This window comes from Schistocerca serialis, chromosome 2 (genome assembly GCF_023864345.2).
Source record: "Schistocerca serialis cubense isolate TAMUIC-IGC-003099 chromosome 2, iqSchSeri2.2, whole genome shotgun sequence".
In the NCBI taxonomy this organism is placed as follows: Eukaryota; Metazoa; Arthropoda; class Insecta; order Orthoptera; family Acrididae; genus Schistocerca; species Schistocerca serialis.
In genome coordinates, this window is record NC_064639.1 from 111,027,528 (window position 1) to 111,048,192 (window position 20,665).

Genomic DNA, 20,665 nt, shown 5'->3' on the forward strand with positions numbered 1-20,665 from the left:
TGTTAGCGCAACGCAATCTGACTTTCAAAATTCCCTACAAAAGAATGGCCCTGACTAACATTAAACTATACCTTTCACAAATCACTTACCTCACAAAAATCTTCGCTGCTCAAGCTACTGCAATACAGCGAGCGCCACTACTGCCAGCTAAATAAAAGATTCAAACTATGGAAGGCACTAACTACTGATAGGGATAGTTAGCAAATGAAAGATGTTAATAGAGAACAAACAATGTATTTACCTTGATATCATCATATATAAATATAGCAGTTCATGACAAATTTCAAAACTCCGCCATCTCTCTCGCCACATCCACCACTGCTGGCGGCTCACCTCCAACTGCGCAACGCTACGCGCTGTTCACAGCCAGCTGCCCAACACTACAATGGCGAGTATTACAACAATGCAAAGCAGCCACAGACTGCACACAGCATAGCCAGTGATTTTCATACAGAGGTGGCGTTACCAATAAAAAAACCTAAACAGCCTACTTACACATTTAAAAGGAAATTAAAAGAATTTCTTAATGGCAACTCCTTCTACTCATTAGATGAATTTTTGGATATAGTAAGTGGGTAATTTCCCAACCCCCACAAAAAAAAAATAATGAGTGTCATGTAATATTTTGTCTATTGTAATATCTTGTATGGACACCTTTTATTAACTTGACACGTTCCACACCATTACGAAGTGTCGTATTCGTGATCTATTGAACAAGTACTAATCTAATCTAATCTAAGACTGGATCTGGTTTACACCTCGTCTAATTGTAGAGAAATAACGATTGTGCTGAGTAAAGCAGAAACTGTAACAGCTATTTTCCAGGCGCCATATTAAACTGTGCTAGCAAATCCGCTTCAGTCGTTAACATCTAAACGCGACACCGAAATCAATTTCCGAAATTCGGTTTTCGTCTTCCGGAAGATGTGTCACATGTAAATTAGTGTATCTGAGTGTCACCCCCGTGCTGTAAACATCACACTGCGACAGTACCAGTGCAAATGGCGTCGTTTGACGAGCAAGGCATGCCGGGAGTGGCTGTGCGTGGGTGTTTCAGTGTTGGCGCGACATTCGATTAGCTATTCGGACCGCGCATTCAGAATAACCCTCGCAGCCTGTGCGGAACGACTCGCAGAACACGCCAGATCGTTGTCCGAAGCCTTGTAACTTTTTAGTGCTTCTGCACTGCAGCGTCGCAGCGAGCGGAGTGGATGTGGTGGCTGCAGCCGCCGGTTGCGAGACTCGCTCGCGGCTTCCCCGCCTCGCGCGCTCGGCGTCCCCGCGGTTGCCTAGGCGACGCCGTTGACGGCTGGCCCGCCCGCGCTCCGCGGCCCGTCTTGCACAACGGCGGCGGCTTCGGCTTCGTGTGGTGTGTGCGGTGTGCGGGCTCCGCTGTGCTTGCGTTTGCGCTTCCGCGGGGACGAGTCGCCGTGACGTCACGCCGCAGCGTTCCTCAATCCCAACTGCGCTACCGGTCCTGCGACGTCAGTCGTGCACGAGGACATCAGCCGGTGGGCAGTGAAAGCGCTCCAGTGGACGTCGCGAGGAGCAGCAGTCCTGCCGGAAACCGACGGTAGGTCCCACAGTGACGCGCATTCCTCGTGCTTGCGGGGACCGCATTGCGAAGCATTGTGTTGTTAAGTGAGGCTGTCGACAGTTTAGCGGTGGCGTTTTCGTCAGCGGCATTTGGTACACGCCGCTACCGAAGAGGAGAGGGAGAGGGGAATAACATTCCATCGATATCAAGGTCATTAGGGGCCTCCCACTGGAACGTGTACGGGACTCAATATTAGTCATGCCCTTAATGAAGAATCTGTGTAGTAATTTCTGATGACAGTCGGTGTTTACATTTATAGAGAAAAGTGGTCACAAGGCAATCATAATGGATGCTGCCAGATGGATACCAGTTACAATACCGCCCACGTTGTCGCAGTAAATAAACTAACTCGCAATGTAACTATCACGCATGTAGATACATTTAAGTTTTCCTAGCTAATTTTCACAGAACCAGTACAGAGCAACACGCTACGGAAATAAATATGTAACTTCTGTGTGCTTCATCTGAAGATGAGGTGAAAAGGGCCGAAAGATTGTTTCTGGGAACAAACAAATAATTCCAAAAAGGACTGGTCGTATTTTTGTGTATCTATATTCAATACAGAGAAATGAGCTCTAAAATATCCATAATGTATAAGCTTAATTTATTTCGTGATCGCCGGCCGCTGTGGCCGAGCGGTTCTAGGCTCTTCAGTCCGGAACCTCGCTGCTGCTACGGTCGCATGTTCGAATCCTGCCCCGGGCATGGATGTGTGTGATGTTCTTAGATTAGTTAGGTTTTAGAAGTTCTAAGTTCTAGGGGACTCATGACCTCAGATGTTAAGTCCCATAGTGCTCAGAGCCATTTCGTGATCGTTTGATATGGTTTCAAAAAATCTGAAAGACTGTTTTGAACCTCTAACCACCTGAAGTAGTGTCCACTGTCTTCGCGATTTCTATGTAACTAACCTTAGTAGCCAAGCGTGGCAAAGGTTGACCTCTTTCTTCCAAAATTTCTTATTGCAATTCTGTTTATGAGAAGTTTACATTATGCATATTTTCCCCGATATAATAAAGAATGTTTGTTACAGCTGCTTAAAGTATTCTACTGTTTAATTAATCTTGCCGCGTCTGTCAATGCAGCATTGTAAACGATTATACTTTCGTTATTTTACTTGTCACTGTTATTACGATAATAACAGAGAAAACTTTCATACGAAATGCAACAGTTGTTGATGTGGCACCAAATGCACGGAGAGTCACCGCTAGTTGCACGTACTTGAATGCACTCTAACGCAGGAAGAAATGTGTCACGCAAAAATATTTTAGTGAAGACTAACAAAAACATTATCAATTGTTTATGTAGCTTGTTGCTGGAATTCCAGCTGTATTTAGACAAAGCCCTATCAAAAATTTCTGTAGTTTAATTTGCCATTAAGGCCAGTTGTAAGGTTAACAGTACCTATTTACTTCTTCTTTTAGGTGACTGATTCAGTAAAAATAGCGGCAGCGCCGACAGACCTCCGAAGGTCGTATGTAAACAGTCAAGCATCACATAACGGGAGTTCGCGCTACAAATTACCACTGCGTGTAGAATATGGTTCCTCTGTTCTTAGGAATTCCATCAGTTCTACAAAAGTCTGTTTTCATCTCCAATGTAGATAGTAAAAGAATTATCTTTCCGCGGAGCAGTAGATAAATACGTCTTACAGCGATCTATTACAGCCCACTGTCTTGCAAATATCTGCATCATTTCCTTCATCAGTTAGGAATAATGGGTATAATAACTGATTCTGTACGTATATATGTTCCTTGTTTCTCCTTTTAACCGAGTATTTCGGTAACAGACTTTTCTATGGATCATAGAACTCAGACCTCACGGGTACAACACTTTTCTCGAAGAGTTGATTAACAAATTAGATAAATATCGATTAGAAGTGCCCCACATTCCTTCTCAATTTCATCTACGTACGTAGTTCAAATGGCTCTGAGCACTATGGGACTTAACTTCTGTCATCAGTCCCCTAGAACTTAGAACTACTTAAACCTAACTAACCGTATCGGTCGCGCGGTTCCAGACTGTAGCACCTAGAACCGCTCGGCCACCCTGGCCGGCTACGTACGTAGTACCACATTACATTTACAAATGTCGCCTTAACTAGATGTTAAGCTGTCTTTGGAAAAATTACGTCATCGAATGAGCCAGAAGGCGATTTACTTTCTAGTTGTAATGTTGATCGGTTTGCAGCTGTTCCGCGCGGAAGAAAAGTATAATATTCGCCATTTACTAAACGAGTTACAACATTTACACAGGATCATGCTATCAGTCTGATAGAATCTATCTACTTTTGGATGGTCTTGGCAAAGAAATTCTTCACCATGGCGAATAGCAACCTATGCCCGTACTGTGTGAATCTGAAATATACTGAATAGTAACAGCATGAAAATCTCCATTAGGTGGGCTGATTAAATAATGTATGTAGCCTGTGTGAAAGGTAAGGTGGGTAAACTTGTACTAATTATTCGTTATAACATAGTTGTAATGTAACGCAAATGTTTAGAGAATTTGTTATTCGGTATCCCTGTTGGCGAAATTATACATCGATTCCCGAATCAAGAAGCAGTAATACCGATTTATGCTTTGTAATGTCACTGAGATACCTTCACATCACCAGATCATTTGCGACGTCACCAGCTGCTGTTTGTAGCAAGAATACTTAGAAGAATGTAGATACAAGAATCAAGACAGCTGATGCGCCATTGTTGGCTAGTCCAAGGAATGAAACACTGGTTTGACAGTAGACGAGGGCCGACGTTTTCTCGTGATACGACAGCTGACGCTGTTCCCTTCACTTGAAGGTCAAGCTGAGCTGTCACGGTCCCTTCATCTAGTCACGCCTGTACTTGATAATACTCGATGTCGAACCCAGCTACTGTTCTCCGCTAAGTTTACGACTAAAGCACCCTTTTACTGAGCGAAGATCATACTAGAAATCTACTCAGCCATGAGAATGCTTCTCTACGATCTCACTACATACCCCGTCACAAAAGTGCTTGTCTAAAACCAGAGTCACGAATAGTCCTGACAGATTACAGAGCTTGTGCCGAACCAGGACTCGATTCAGATCTTTGGCTTGGGCGAACAACTCTGTTACCGAGCGGATGTGCCTGTTGCCAGTCTGTTAGTATCGACAGGGTGAAAATCACGACTTTCTCTTTTGGCGCTGGGCGGTACATGAAAGAATATTTTCGAAACAAGGACGCCAGTTGCGAGGAACTCGGTTTACATTGTTGCCTAAGAGTGTTTCTGGGCTTGAAAATGAGTAGATAGTTTGGAATAACGTACTTCACTTTCTTCCTTCTGGTTATTGTAAACTAAACAGTGAGGCCTCACTATAGTTCAGATTAAAAACTAGTCAACATTTGACAGCTAGGGTGCTGGAGTGCTCCCGCCAGCAGTACACGAATGGGAGCTGTGTTGGCATTTTCAGCTCCCACTGTGTAGCCACTTCCGGTTAAAAAATTTCGACTATTGAAGAAGAAATGTAATTCCAGTTCTAATTAGAGTTAAGAAGTGATATTTAACATGTTTAGAAATGACGTAGGGGCTTGTACTGTATCTGAATTTAAGAATTTTACTTGAGTTTTTGTAGAAGGTTGAGATTTCAAACGTCATACTTCTTGATAGCGAAATATTGGCAAAATTAAAAGAAAAAAACAAAAAAAAAACGCCGTATTTAGGAGCATATGCCCATCAAACATAACGGAATGCACAGCTTTGGAAAGACTCCTTGCCGACCGAGAAGGGTATTCTGGAAGTCAATAAAAAAATCAGTGAGTTTATAGTTTTCGAGATATGTTGTAATAAGTTTGAAACATTTTACCGGACGAGAATATTTCCCTGTTTAAAAAAAGAGAAAAGAGCGAGGAGACAAACTGGTTTATCGTCAGCGAAATGTGGATGCCCAGTAAAAGTTTACGTTTACATGTATGCCTGGGGTATTCTTTTAAGATCTTGCTTCATATGCATGAGCATATAATAGCTGTAAGGTGCCGCTGGATTCGCCACATACAGTACAATCCATCCCGCCTCCTTCGCGTCACGACGTCGTTAGCCCCCATATACTTAACGTGTTCTGTCGGCAGGAACAACGAGCCCGACGCGAACTTGTGAAGACCACAGTCGTAATTTTTTTGCACGTGATTTCTTATTGGAAATAAGCTGACTTACTGTTATTTAAAATTGTGAAGAAAACCTGTAGAGGCGTAGGATGCTTTATAATATGACTTTCAAAGATATCAATTTACGAGTTTTACATTAAGAACTACAGTTGCGATAACAATTTATCGAACATTTGCAGTAAGTCCCAACACATAAAAAACTATCGGAAAAGGAACTGACACGCAGAAGACATGAAAGGTCATGAAATATCTCGAGTCACTACTCTGCAAATAGATGTTTGTTAACTAATGACATTATCACCATTCTGGAGAGCGTGTTGATAACAGCATAGATCTACGAAATTACTTCTTCGGAAATTACTTCTACAGAAATTACTTCTTAAGTAAATACATAAAATGGAGGCGATGGAGAACATCAGGTTCAGCTCCAGTTGCCAGGTGCACCTGTTCCTGGCTTTTCTTTTTTCCTCCTCCTCCTCCTCCTCCTCATCATCATCATCATCATCATCATCATCATCATCATCATCATCATCATCATCATCCTGCTTCCTCCCTCCCATTCACTCTCCCTCTCTATTACGGTTCCTTTCTTAGTAAAGCAGGGTACATGTGAAGAACGTTTAACAACTATCACAGTCACTCCATTAAGAAAAATGTCAGCTTCTGAGTTTATGATTGCGGTGAAGGCGAAACAAAGACTACGCTTTGTTGGCAGAACACTTAGAACATGCGACAACCCACTAAAGAGAGAGCCTACATTACACTTGCCCGTCCTCTGCTGGACTACTGCTCCGCGGTGTGTCATCCTTACCAGGTAGAATTGACGGAGGACATCGAAAAAGTGCAAAGAAGGGCAGCTCGTTTCGTGTTATAGCGGAATAGGTGTGAGTGTCACTGATATGATACGCGAGTTGGGGTGACAGTCACTGAAACAAAGGCGGTTTTGTTTACGGCGAGATCTATTTACGAAATTTCAGTCACCACTTTCTCTTCTGATTGCGAAAATATTTTGTTGACACCCACCTACGTAGAGAGAGAGAGAGAGTGGAATGGTAGAGAAGTAGTATGAAAATGGTTCGATGAACCCTTTGCGAGGCACTTAAGTGTGAATTGCAGAGTAACCATGTAGCTGTAGATGTATGATTGTGCGTGCGTAATTTTGTGTGTGTGTGTGTGTGTGTGTGTGTGTGTGTGTGTGTGTGTGTGTGTGTGTGTGGTTTGTTTATAGTTGTTTCTGAAGTTGACATTTAAGATGTCATCGGGAAAAATACTCCCACAAGCTACGTCACTGCCCGTCATCTATTTGCGGAGCGCCTCAGCAATGGTACAGCGAGTGCCTGGAACGGCGAAAGCGCATTCCGAGCTCGTAGACCTCTCCACTGGCGAAGGTCGCGGCTCGTTTTGGGATTCAGAACGGCGTGCAGACCGCTGGGAACACACACGCGTGCTGCCGTCCCGAGCAGGCGTCGGAATTCTCGCACTGTCGCTTCGGCATACGCGAAAAGCCGTTTACCAATTTGTTGATGGTACGACAGCTATATCGGAATGATCCGTAATTAGTCATAACTTCTTTAATAGCTGGTGACGGCTGTTAAACTGCGCATTTAGTTGAGGTGGCTTATCCCCTATACAAAGTTGTCACTCAACATAGTATTACCGATTAAAGGAATGCATTTGTAGCTAAATTCATCTTTCGTGTCTGTACTGTCCTGCTCACTAATCTTTGCAGTTCTAATCTCAGTAAATGAATTTACAGAACTAGATCGATCCTTTAGAGAAACCTCGGCAAATCTAGGAAATCTGAGGCGTTTTAGGACATTCGATAAATCTAAGTGCTTGTCATGACAGATTATCGAAAAACCACACTCTAATTCGAAGCCAGCCGATATCTCACAATCTGTAATTCGAATTACAATGTCTGAAAAACAAAAAGCATCCTTTAGGGAAGGAGGAAACGAAATGGTACTTCATAGGTTGAGGAGGTGCCGGATGTTGTTTTAATGATTACAAAATCGAATGAAATTTACAAACGACTTGGCTGTATATCACTTATCAGTACGATATTGCACCCCCTCTGGCCGGTCTGCGTCCACTAATTCGGCTAGGGAGGTTGTCATAAAACAAGTGCATCCTCTCCTGAGGCAAGCTAGCGCACAGCTGTTGTATCTGATCCTTGATACCGTGAATACTGGCACTGGAACGGAGTCGCAAACCGAAGTGGCCCCACACTTGTTCTATCGGGAACAGACCTGGGGATGGCCGAGCGGTTCTAGGCGCTTCAGTCTGGAACCGCGAGACCGCTACGGTCGCAGGTTCGAATCCTGCCTTGAGCATGGATGTGTGTGATGTACTTAGGTTAGTTAGGTTTAAGTAGTTCTAGGGGACTGATGACCTCAGATGTTGAGTCCCATAGTGTTTAGAGCCATTTGAACCATTTGAAGACCTGGGGATCTTAGTGGCCACGGACCTTGAGGTTGCCTCCACACCGGCCATGTTCCCTCCGCCTTTTCCCTACATTTTGACTGGTCCGTCGTGCTGTTTTGTTTTCCCTTATTGTATTCTGATTACGGTATCGTATGGTGTGGGTGTCGGGACGGTTCGGCGTCGGTCGTCGTGCCCCGCTGCACGTTGCGTTTCTGGGGCACCCCTGCTCTCCCCATTTCCACCCACATCCCGCCTGTTCTTTCCTCTTCCTCCTGCCACGACGTTCTTTTCCCTGGACTGTCCTGTTCCTGTTGCTCCTCCCTTGATTTCTGCCATCCTAGATCATGATACTGTTGACCTCACTGTTTCGTCCCCTCCTCCAAAGCAACCGATCTTACTGGCCAGCGGAGTATGTCAGTATCACGCAAACATATCATAAGGACACATACCGTGTGTGGATCAGCACTGTGCTGTCGATAAATGGCACCACAGTCTGTCGCATCAAAGAATGCAGGATGCCTGTGGCGTACCATTGTGCCGTCAGAGTTTTCTCAATCGCTGCCGTGACCTGAATCCATACCCGCCGGCTTCCCACACCATGACGCCGGGAGTAACACTGCTGTGTCTCTCCAAAACATTGGAAGAATGAGACCTCTCCCAGGTCAAATGGTTCAAATGGCTCTGAGCACTATGGGACTTAACTTCTGAGGTCACCAGTCCCCTAGAACTTAGAACTACTTAAACCTAACTAACCTAAGGACATCACACACATCCATGCCCGAGGCAGGATTCGAACCTGCGACCGTAGCGGTCACGCGGTTCCAAACTGAAGCGCTTAGAACCGCACGGCCACACCGGCCGGCCCGTACGCGACATACTCCTGCCATTCACCGTGATCATTCAACAACTAAAGTTGTTAACGCCTCTTATATACTCTACCAGATCTGGTAACAACATCAAAAACGAACAACACGAGTTCACTCTACTGCCCGTCTACTTGTTGCAGAGAATTGCAGCTCTATTCATTTACATGTCCACACACTAAGCTACACTGACAGCCGACCGTATGAATTGAAAGCAACACAGATGTTAGGCTTTCGCAAAGAAGAAGTAGGTTTATGGTGCTACGGAGTCTAGATTGAAACAAACAAGGATATAATGAACACTTTCGGTATTCATCACCCACGCTTCGACAACCACGGAGACAAAAGACAGGATTGCTGAAAACATTTTACATATCACTCTAACTCATCCCCACCCCCACCTCTATGCGTTGTAGAGGTACCTTGCTCTCACACTATTAGCAAATAGTGAGTTACATGTATACCAAATTTGCTCAAAATTCTTCCAGGGGGCCTTGAATTATGTTTTTATGTAATCCCTTTCGCATCCACCCTCAGCCATTGAGGTGATATGAGCGTCTTACGGCCAGAGCGCAACTGGTACCTGTGCCAAGTTTGGTAGAAATTACAAGCGTTGCATACATATGCTGTACGTCACTATTTTTCTATTCCTGATCTCCCACACCCCCGCTCCCCACTAATAGTGAAAGGTCATCAGGGCTGTTACCACTCAACCCGGTGACCCCGAAAATTAGCTGTCTTTATGGAATATTCTTTTACATGTCACAGTATCTCCCGCCGACCCCTACCGGGAGGAGTATATTAATCCCACAGAATTTTTATGCAAATAATGGGTCATATATATACGTAATTTTGTCAAAACTGCTCCTTGAAGCTCCTAAGTTACAGTGACGAGCCAAAACATTATGACCACCTGCTCAATAGCTCGTTTGTCTGTCTTTGGAACGAAATACATCACTGATTCTGCGCACCATGGATCCGACAGTTTATTGTTAGGTCTGTCGAAGTACGTGGCATTAGATGTCTACGGACAGGTCATGTAATTCGCATAAATAACGGGCCACTGATTTGCTACGCGGTGATGGCGCCCGATAGGGATCCATATGGGTTCCACGGGATTTACATCAGACGAATTTGGTCGCGAGACATCAACGTGACTTCACTGTAGTATTCCTCAAACCACCGTAGCAGTGTTTCGTCTCCGAGACACCGACTGTTACACTGCTGAAAGATGACATCGCCGTCGGAGAAGACATCAAGCATGAACTAATGCAGGTGGTTCGCAGCTGTCAGCGTGTCTTCGATTACTACCACAGGTCCCATGCAAATGGAGCAGAATGCCTCCCATAGCATGATACTGCTCCCACCAGCCTGCGGGCGTGACGCGCTGCACGTTTCCTGCCGCCGTTCACCTCGATGACGGCGTTTGTGAGACGACCAATGACCTACTGTAGCAAAAATGTGATTCACCGCAAGAGCCGACACATTTCTATTGATGGACGTTCGAATCCAGATGGACCACGACCACTGCAGGCATAACTGACGATGTCGTCGGGTCAATATGTCAACACGTTAGGGGTGGTCTGCGGTCTGATGAACGGTGTGCTCGGAAACACTTGTGCATTCACCAGCACTGTGCTCTTTCGGAAGATATGCCACAGATCGCCTTCTATCCTAGTTTACAGAGCAGACAAGTCTCCGAATCCCACGTGGTGTGGAGTCTCGTGGAAGTTCAACCATTTAACGCCTATTGGTAGTTCAACTGTCCTACCTCTTTCTATACATGCTCACGACAATAGCACGTGCATTCGACCAGATTCGCTGTTTTTGATGTATTCTCTCACAAGCTGTGCGTAATAATAATCTGCCCATTGTTAATGTCGCTTATCTCAGTGGGTTTCCTCATTTGCAGCCCATACCTTAGGATGATCCCCAACGCTGTCTGCTGCGTTTACATACATTTAATAGCGCATCACGTGCCCGCACAGTCACCAAGCGGCATCCAACCTCGCGGTGGACAGTGGTCATAATGTTTTATCTTGTCAGTGTGTGTTTCTATGTCATCTCCTTTTCACCCGTGCACCCTATCGCAGATACCAATAGGTAATTTTTATCATCACGTGTATCTTTCACGATAGTAACTCACACCGATCCAGTGGTTTACGAGGAGATGTTAAAGATACATACCTATGTACATGCGTACAATGGTTCTTATAAATGTATAGACAGACGTGCGTAAAGACTTTCATGATTCAACAATCAGCTAACTCCACCCCTTTAGGCATTAACAAGATACCCTTCATTTCGCATATCGACTTCATATCTGGCATAGATGTGCCCGTACCTAATGTTATTCGGCACTCCATTACGTATTCTTTTTCCCCATACTGTGTGGATTATACCATGCTGAAGCTGTAACAATTCTTATTGTGAGTAGCTTGACAGTGGCGAAAGGATGAGAACGTAGGTAACCTGACGATGGCCTAAGAAAACTGAGGCGGTTCGTGACCAAACGAATGTATTTTTACAAAACGTAGAAAACTGTTTTATGTTTAATATTATTCTCGAATTCTTCCAAGATATTCAGCCAATATTAATATGAGAAACTATTTCGAAACAAACAATAATCTACACAGAAAAATGCAGAAATTTGCAGCAACTTTGGACCTATAGAGAAGTAAGGTAATGTTAATCATATGTAGTAACTCTAGATGAACAATGGAATGGCGTTATGTACATCGCCGTGCTGGAATGAAATTCAGCGTGCGATGTAAATAAAGGTCTGCTTCCGCGAAACAAAAGTGAAAGTGTACGCTGTGAGAGAAAAGGAAGACAGAGAGAGTGAGTTTTCGGTAATGTGACGTACTAGGATAGAAACGTGGTTATACGAGCGACTTAATGCTATAATAAATGACTTACACATGAGAAAGCATTGCATTCATCTTTTATCGTAATACCGCAAATGGCGCTGGGAACCTCGCTTTACAGCAGCGAGACACGAATTTCGAACTGTGATTCTCGCCGCTATCAGTAATGGAGTGTTAAATCGAGCAGGAATGCTGCACAAGTTTTGAATTTCTACGCACAGAACGCCGTGGTCATTTGGCAAAGAGTTTTATGGTTCTCTGGACTTTGCTAACGCTCCAGAAACCACTTTTCGGGAGGGGGGGGGGGGGGCAAATAACTTTTTTTCATCTACTTACCAGCTTTTGAGACGTTCATATACAACCATCTCAACAGTGGAATGTCGTTTATGACGATACGAACGTAAGAACAACGCAATACCAAGTCCTCGAGTGGAGACAATTTCGACCCTGCCGGTAGTGGAACCTGGGCCCCTTCGCTCAACAATCCGCCGCGCTAACAGCTCAGCTACAGAGGTGGATAAGGTAGATCACTTTGAGGCCAGTATTATTACTTCCTTTTTTAACTTTTCTGTACTCACTTAGGCGAATGACATTATTTCATTCCGTTTGTGGATGACTCACTAGATTTTTCAAGCAGAAAGCAAGTACTTGTACAAATGCATTTCAAAAAAGAACGCGTAAAAACGGAAAATGAACATCTGAGGTCTCAGGGATGTTGTAATCGGTTCTATTTTTCATCCGAAATGATTTCGATAATAGCGGCAAACGTTTAGTGATATGCGCTCCATACGGACTGGTTACCTGTTCATATACCTAACGAAGTGTACATCTTTCATATTTGGTACCATCCAGCTTTCCTCGGTCGTAAAAATATGTCATCAGAAGTATATTTCATACATAAGTTAGTTCGGTATGTTTTATGCTCGTGAGAAGCACTGAAACATAGAGTATCCTTTTAAAAAGGAAAAAATATACAGAAACAATTAAGTAGTGACGTCAATATTATTCCGAAATCAATCAATTCGTACAAATTGTCTCTGTTATTCCGCTATAATTCCTCCTGAAGGCAAGCTTCAGATGCACGAAGTGCTTCTGTAGTTCCTATCTGTTCCTGAAACTACCTTTCTAGTGCCATTCAGTAATTTTCCCTTCTGTAACTTTGTATTTCACCACGGCATACGTTCATTTTATGTGGTGTATTACCTTGCTTCTACAGTTACCATCAATTTTAAAGAGTTTTATGCTGCTCGAGACACGTTTCTGCCACTGCTCTTAATGTGTCCGTCTATTGTAACTTCTGAAAATTTGTGCAGATCTAAAGGCAGATCTCCTTCTCGTGAGTTGTCATCTTAAAGAATTAGGCCTCGCAAGCACAGTTTCAGAACCTACTCAAGCCTCCAGTATCACTGGTTTACGTTGTCCCCTTTTCCCTTTTTCCCTATAATCTTTATATCTTTGATTTCACTGTTTCCGATGTGAATTACTTCGTGCATCTGAAGCTTGCCTTCAGGAGGAAAATGCATCTCTTCTACGTTTATTCTTACCTCGTTAGCTGCTACCACATTTCACACTTCACTTCCATTAGCAACAGACAAATTTGCTATGTACAGGGTGTCCGAGTTATCTTGACACCGACATAACTTTTTATCAAGAGGCCTAGTATACAATGTGTAAGCAAATATCCTTTAGCTAGCTACCAGGAGGGCATTAACCAGCATGACTGCCTTCCTTGTAAGCTTTTCCGTAAGCTTCTCCGCGGCGGCTCACTAGGTCAGTTCAAGGGTGGAAAATGTGAAGCGTTCGAAAAAGAAATGATTGTCGGAAGGACTGACTCAGCATAAAGGAAAGTCAAAACAATCTTCGGTGACATTAAAAAGCAAGGGGGGTAACATTAACAGTGCAACGGGAATTCCACTGTTAAATACAGAGGAGAGAGTGGATAGGTGGAAAGAATACACTGAAAGCTTTAGAAAAGATAAAGACACGAGAGAGGCAATTCTGACGTTGCGGTTGATAATGGAGGCAAGACTAGAGAAATATCAAGACACATTCATAGGATTTGTCGACTTGGAAAAAGTGTTCGATAATGTAAAGTGGTGCAAGATGTTCGAAATTCTGAGAAAAATAGGGGTAAGCTATAGGGAGAGACGGTTAATATACAATATGTACAAGAGCCAAGAGAGAATAATGAGAGTGGGCGACCGAGAATGAAGTGGTCAGATTAAAAATGGTGTAATACGCGATGTAGTCTTTCGCCAGTACTGTTCAATCTGTACATCGAAGAAGCAATGTTGTAAATAAAAGGAAGGTTCAAGAGTGGAATAAAAATTCAAGGTGAAAAGATATCAGAGACGCGATTCGCTGATGACATTGCTATCCTGAGTGAAAGTGAAGAATAATTAGATGATCTGCTAACTGGAATGTACAATCTAATGAGTACAGAATGTGGAGTGAGAGTAAATCGAAAAAAGACGAAGGTAATGAGAAGTAGCAAAAATGAGAACAGCGATTGACGGTCGCGAAGTAGATGAAGTTAAGGAATTCTGCTACCTAGGCAGTAAAATAACCAATGACGGACGGACCAAGCAGGACATGAAAGGAGACTAGCAATGGCAAAAAGGGCATTCCTGGCTAAGAGAAGTCTACTGGCATCAAACATAGGCCTTAATTTAAGGAAGAAATTTCTGAGAATGAATGTCTGGAGTACAGCATTGTATGGTAGTGAAACATGGACTGTGGGAAAACCGGAACAGAAAAGAGTTGAAGCATTTGAGATGTGGTGCTATAGACGAATGTTGAAAGTTAGGTGGACTGATAAGGTAAGGAATGAGGAGTTTCAACTCAGAGTTGGAATCGAAAGGAATATGTGGACAACACTGATAAGAAGAAGGGACAGGGTGACAGGACATCTGTTAAGACATGGGGGAATGACTTCATGGTACTAGAGGGAGCTGTAGAGGGCAAAAACTGTAGGTGAAGACAGAGATTGGAATACATCCAGCAAATAACTGAGGACGTAGGTTGCAAGTGCTGCTCTGAGATGAAGAGGTTGGCACAGGAGAGGAATTCGCATCAAACCAGTCAGAAGACTGATGACCAAAAAAAAAATGCACAAATGTTACTAGCAGAACTGAGAAGGCGTTGGTCTGCTCCACGGATTTAGGGAATGAAACCAATATAGAAGATAGAATATTTGCTCTCAAGAGAGAAGCGGTATATCAGGTAATGTTACACTTTATTATTAAGGTAATATGGTAGATTTATTTGTTTTCATTTCTTACATTTGCGACTGAATTCTCTGTTTAAGACGTCGCCAAAAAGAACCCAAAGAATCTACAGCTGATGTACCTGCTAGTTCTGAGCGTAAAGTCCTGATAACAATATACCAGCGCATCCCTTTACATTGTCGCAAGATTTTATAGCACTGGCACCGGAACAACTTAGCTCTCACGTTCGCGGCTCACCTCAACTCTGATGGAAGTCCTCGTCACAATTAGCGTCGCCTCACGTTTTCTCATTTCCTGTGGCCCTGTTTCAGATTGTTCGTCGCAACTTGATTGTGCAGGCCGCGCGGCGAGTCTTGGACTGCCTGAAAATAAAACTGAAGCACGATGGGATGTCTGTAACTTCGTACGCAGGGACACACACACACACATATATATATATATATATATATATATATATATATATATATATATAATCTGTGTGTGTGTGTGTGTGTGTGTGTGTGTGTGTGTATCATGACAGATATGTAAATGACTAGAACTGCAGTTCGCTGTGATAGGTAGAACGGACACTGGAGTGCATTAATGTTCGTGTTTAGAGTTGTGCGTAGTAAGGAGCGTGAACAGTTTCAGATGCTCAGTGAACACTGAAGGAAGGGGAGATGCCGCGTATTTGTGGGAGACAGTGTTATCAGTTCCTAACAGAGTTCGGAAGGGGCCTCATGAGAATAGAATTGGTCCGCTGGTCGAACAGTGCAATTTGCAGATTTGAGGGGCACTCGGATGTGACAGTGGTCCGATGTTGAGCTGCATAGGAACGTGAGGCCAAGGTTCCGATGAACCACTTCTGACCACCACAAAGGAGGATCGCGATACTGTGCACCAAGCATATCCTGACCCCTTCACCTCTGAGTCTGCCGTATTCGAGAACTGGTAATGGATTCGCTGCAACATTCTTCCAGGCCTATTAAAAAAATTCCGAAACATTTGTAATTTCACGCCACTGCTGAGTTGGAGTGAAATGCAGTTGGCATCTCTGCACAAGTCTGGGTGTAATGTGTAACTGCCGGAAGTTTCATTGTTGTTTCGCTTGTTACTTATTGTAGAGTGTATATGATGTGTCGGCAGCTGGGCCAACACCTTGTAGATCGAGATGGCTGAAAATGCACGCTAGACTAACGCAGACGGGCGTGAAGTACTGGAACAGGCTACGTAATTAATGCTATGAAGAAAAGTACGTAGCTGGATTAATACTTATCTTTAATCAATCATTGTGGTACATCGCTCTTGACTATACACAGGAGACTTTAATTACAATCACTGTAAGGCTAATGGCGCCTTGCTAGTTCGTAGCCATTAACTTAGCTGAAGGCTATTCTGTCTCTCGGCTAATGAGAGAGAAAGGCTTCGTACATCTAGTCGCTAGCTAGGTCGTCCGTACAACTGGGACGAGTGCTTGTTCGTATCACGAGACCTGCCTTGTGGTGGCGCTAGGTCTGCGATCACACAGTGGCGACACGCGGGTCCGACATGTACTAAATGGACCGCGGCCGATTTAATCTACCACCTAGCAAGTGTGGTGTCTGGCGGTGACACCACATTCCTCCCCCGCAAATCGGCGAACGGTCGTGAGATAAGGCTTCCGCCCGCCGTGGGGAGGACCCCATGTTGACGTATGCGATGAGGTGGGGAGCCTAACAACAGGCGAGGCTGTGCCACCCGCACCCGGCCATTCGGTCCGAGGGGAGCTAGGAAACGCCTGAAAACCTAGTCCAGGGTGCACGTCAACATGCGGTGTATGCGCCCGTAAAGAAACAGGAGGGGCCGAAGGGTCGACCTCCATTGCGTCGGGGTAGCCGACGCGCGATGACGTCATGTGGTCCGGAGCGGGCGGGAGATCCATGGCGGAGGACAACTGGTCACGGGAAGCGATCGGCGGCGCGTGACCCAGGGAGGCGCTTGGCGGCTGCAGCGAAGCGTCGAATGCGGGCGGCGCCGGCGGGAGTACCGGCGGCGGCGGCGGCGGCGGCGGCTGCTGCGGCGGCGCGTCGCCTTGGGGCAAAATGGAAGGCATCGTCGGTAACACCTGGGGATGAGGCGAGCCAGTAGATGGGTCCCCAGGGCGCTGACCGGACGGCACCGTCGCTGAAAGCAGACGGGGAGCGGCAGAACCCGTGCGACGACAGAGGCGCAGCTGATTGAGATGCCGACGCACATCACCAGAGGCCCCCAAAACCAAATACATCGCGCGGCTGAGGCAGCGAAGAATGCGCCCTGCGAGCCAACGCCGTGAACCTCGATAGTTGCGATAAAATACAACGTCGCCTGGAGCAAAAGCAGGAGTCTGCCGCTGCACAGGAACCTGATGCGGCGGATGCAGCAAAGACATCAAGGTGCGATGAGGACGACCATGGAGCAACTCAGCCGGCGAGCGACCATCGCGGGGCTGAGAGCGATACGAGGACAAAAAGAGCAACAACGCGTCCTCCCGAGAATGCGACTCTTTCAACTTCAACATCTGTGACTTGAAAGTCCGGACCAATCGTTCAGCGGCACCGTTTGACTGAGGCGAAAACGGCGCGGACGTCAGATGTTGAATACCATTGGCCTGGCAGAATGACTGAAATTCTGCGGACATGAATTGTGGGCCATTGTCGGAAACAATAGTCTGCGGAAGACCTTCAATGCAAAAGATAGCAGACAACGCTTGGATGGTGGCAGAGGACGTCGTGGAAGACATCCGGACAACAAAAGGAAAATTACTGAAGGCATCGACCAGAACCAACCATCGAGCATTCCAGAATGGACCAGCAAAATCAATGTGCAAGCGTTGCCAAGGGGAAGTGGCTTTTGGCCATGCAAAGACTTTCCGCGGCGGTGCGGATTGTTGTTCGGCACACGCCATGCAAGAACAACACATATTCGTAATCGCAGCATCGATTCCGAACCAAGTACAGTGCTGACGAGCTAGTTGTTTCGTTCGCACTATACCCCAATGTCCTTGGTGAAGAAGCCGTAAAACAGAGGACTGTAACGAACGTGGGACCACGACTCGGGACTGATCATTATCAGAACGCAACAACAAAACACCACGTCGAACAAAAAGTCTCTCCTTGTGAGCAAAAAATCGGCGAACCAACGGATCCTCGATCCGAGACTTTGACAAAGGCCATTGCGTAGCAACAAAACGCAAAACAGTAGCAAGGACAGGGTCAGCAGCTGTGGCTGTAGCTACACGACGAAAATCAATCGGAAACGATTCGACCACGTCATCAGTTTCCGCATCAATGAACATGCAAGCAAGTTCGGAAGAATCAAATGCTTTATCCTCAGCAACAGGCAAACGGGACAACGCATCGGCGTTTCCGTGCTTAGCAGTGGACCGATACAAGATATCGTAGCGGTACTGCGAGAGAAAAATAGACCAGCGAATGAATTTCTGCGCTGTACGCGGAGGTACAGGCTTGGTCGGATGAAAAAGCGATGTCAAAGGTTTGTGGTCTGTGATGATGGTGAAGTGACGACCATACAAGAAATCATGGAACTTAGTAACACCAAACACGAGAGCCAAAGCTTCTTTCTCTATTTGGGAATAATTGCGTTGCGCAGACGAGAGCAATTTGGACGCAAAGGCAATAGGGCGATCATGGGGGCCAACTTTGTGCGCAAGCACAGCACCGATCCCGAAATCCGATGCATCTACCATCAACAAAAGGGGTTTCTGGGGATCGAAAGGCGTGAGGCAAGTATTAGAAAGCAACGCCGATTTCAACTGGCGAAAGGCGCATTCGCATTCCGTCGTCCAGACGAACGGAACACCTTTACGGCGTAAGCGATGAAGCGGAGCTGAAATGGAAGAGGCATTGCGCATATATTTGTGATAATAGTTAATTTTACCCAACACACTCTGTAGCTGTTTCACATTGCGAGGGGAAGGTAAATCTTGTATGGCACGGAGGTGCTCTGGACTCGGATGTATGCCTTGGGCATTGATGACATGGCCCAGGTATGGTAAGTCACGAGCAAAAAACACACATTTGTCCTTCCTCAAGCGAAGACCATTTTGTCGCAAGACCTGAAATAACGTTCGTAGGTTCGCAAGATGATCTTCTTCTGTCTGTCTGTCCGGAGATCACTATATCGTCCAGATAGTTTGCTGCAGTAGGGACCGACGCACAAATAGTTTGTAAATATTGCTGAAACAATGCAGGGGCGGATGCACACCCGAACGGCAGTCTTTTGAACCTGTACAATCCAAGATGCGTGTTAACCACCAATACGCGCTGGGATTCGTCGTCCACAGGTATTTGCAAGTACTCATCGGCTAGATCCAACTTCGAAAAATGTTTTCCCGGGCACAGTTTAGCAAAAAGATCTTCCGGGCGGGGCAAAGGAAAAGTAGCAGTCACTAGCTGTGGATTCACTGTGGCCTTGAAGTCCACGCAAAGTCTCAATTTTCCGGAAGGTTTTGGCAAAATTACTAAGGGTGAGGCCCAGAGAGAAGCTTGCACACGTTCAATTACACCCTGTGATTCTAGATCGTTTAATGTTCTTGCGACCTCATCACGCAATGCGTGGGGAACATTGCGCGCCCTGAAAAATTTCGGTTGCGCGTTGACCTTCAGTTCCAAATGTGCTTCATAGTTTTTAGCGCAACCTAAGCCCGGTGCAAAAATGTCTGCAAATTCTTCACACAGACGAGAAACACCGTCTGAAGGCACAGTTTGATTCACTGATAGGACCTGATTTACAATAGACATGTTAAACAACTGAAATAAATCTAAGCCAAACAAGTTCACTGCAGTAGAAGAACGAAGAACGTAAAATGACACAAGTTTTGTTTGTCCCTTATATGTTGCAAAAAGAGTGCACTGTCCTAACACAGGAATTGTCTGTCCGGAATATGTGGTTAGCTTAACATTGGCGGCACGCAACGGAGGTGTGCCCAGTTGTTTGTACGTGTCGTGATTGAGCAATGAAACTGTAGCTCCGGTATCGAGCTGGAATGGTATCACTTTGCCTTCAAAGTCTAAGTCCACAAAAAGTTTATTGTCCTGCTGACGACAAGAGCGACTGTTTTGTGCAATTTGAACAGACACTGGTTCAGAATCACTTGCTAATTGACGTGATTTCCGGCGACGTCGACGCACAGTTTTTGTGGGACGAACACAGTCACTGTTAGAGACAGTGGCACTGGACGAAGTGGAATTAACGACATGAATGTCCATGGGCGAAGGTCCACGATCCTGAGTGTCCTTGGTTCGATTCCGGCGCGAAGCAAAGGGCCTGGAATGATTGTGATTTTCTGATCGGAGCTTTTTCTGGCAAACACTTTGAACATGTCCTTTCCTATTACAGAAAAAGCAAATAGCTTGGCGTGACGGGCAATGTTCACGCGAATGTCTAGTAGCACACCGCGGGCATGATTTCACTGCATTTGTGGGCTGGCGCGGCACACTTGGCTTATAGCGCGGCGGCAGCTGCGTTTGTTTGCGCGAGGGCAGTTGACCGGGCCGCGCAGCTCGCCCGGCGGGCCGGTTAATGTTACACACTGCTGGCGAAGTTTCAA

The 20,665-nt window shown here is 45.3% G+C and overlaps 1 protein-coding gene across 1 annotated transcript in view; it reads left to right on the plus strand.

Annotated features, from left to right (window-relative positions):
• The first annotated feature begins 1,359 nt into the window (after positions 1-1,359).
• LOC126455760 (corepressor interacting with RBPJ 1-like) overlaps positions 1,360-20,665 on the plus strand; it is an 85,195-nt gene continuing 65,889 nt past the window's right edge. The window contains exon 1 of the mRNA XM_050091526.1: positions 1,360-1,573. The gene's annotated coding sequence lies outside the window, so the exon portion shown is untranslated. The remainder of the gene's footprint in view (positions 1,574-20,665) is intronic.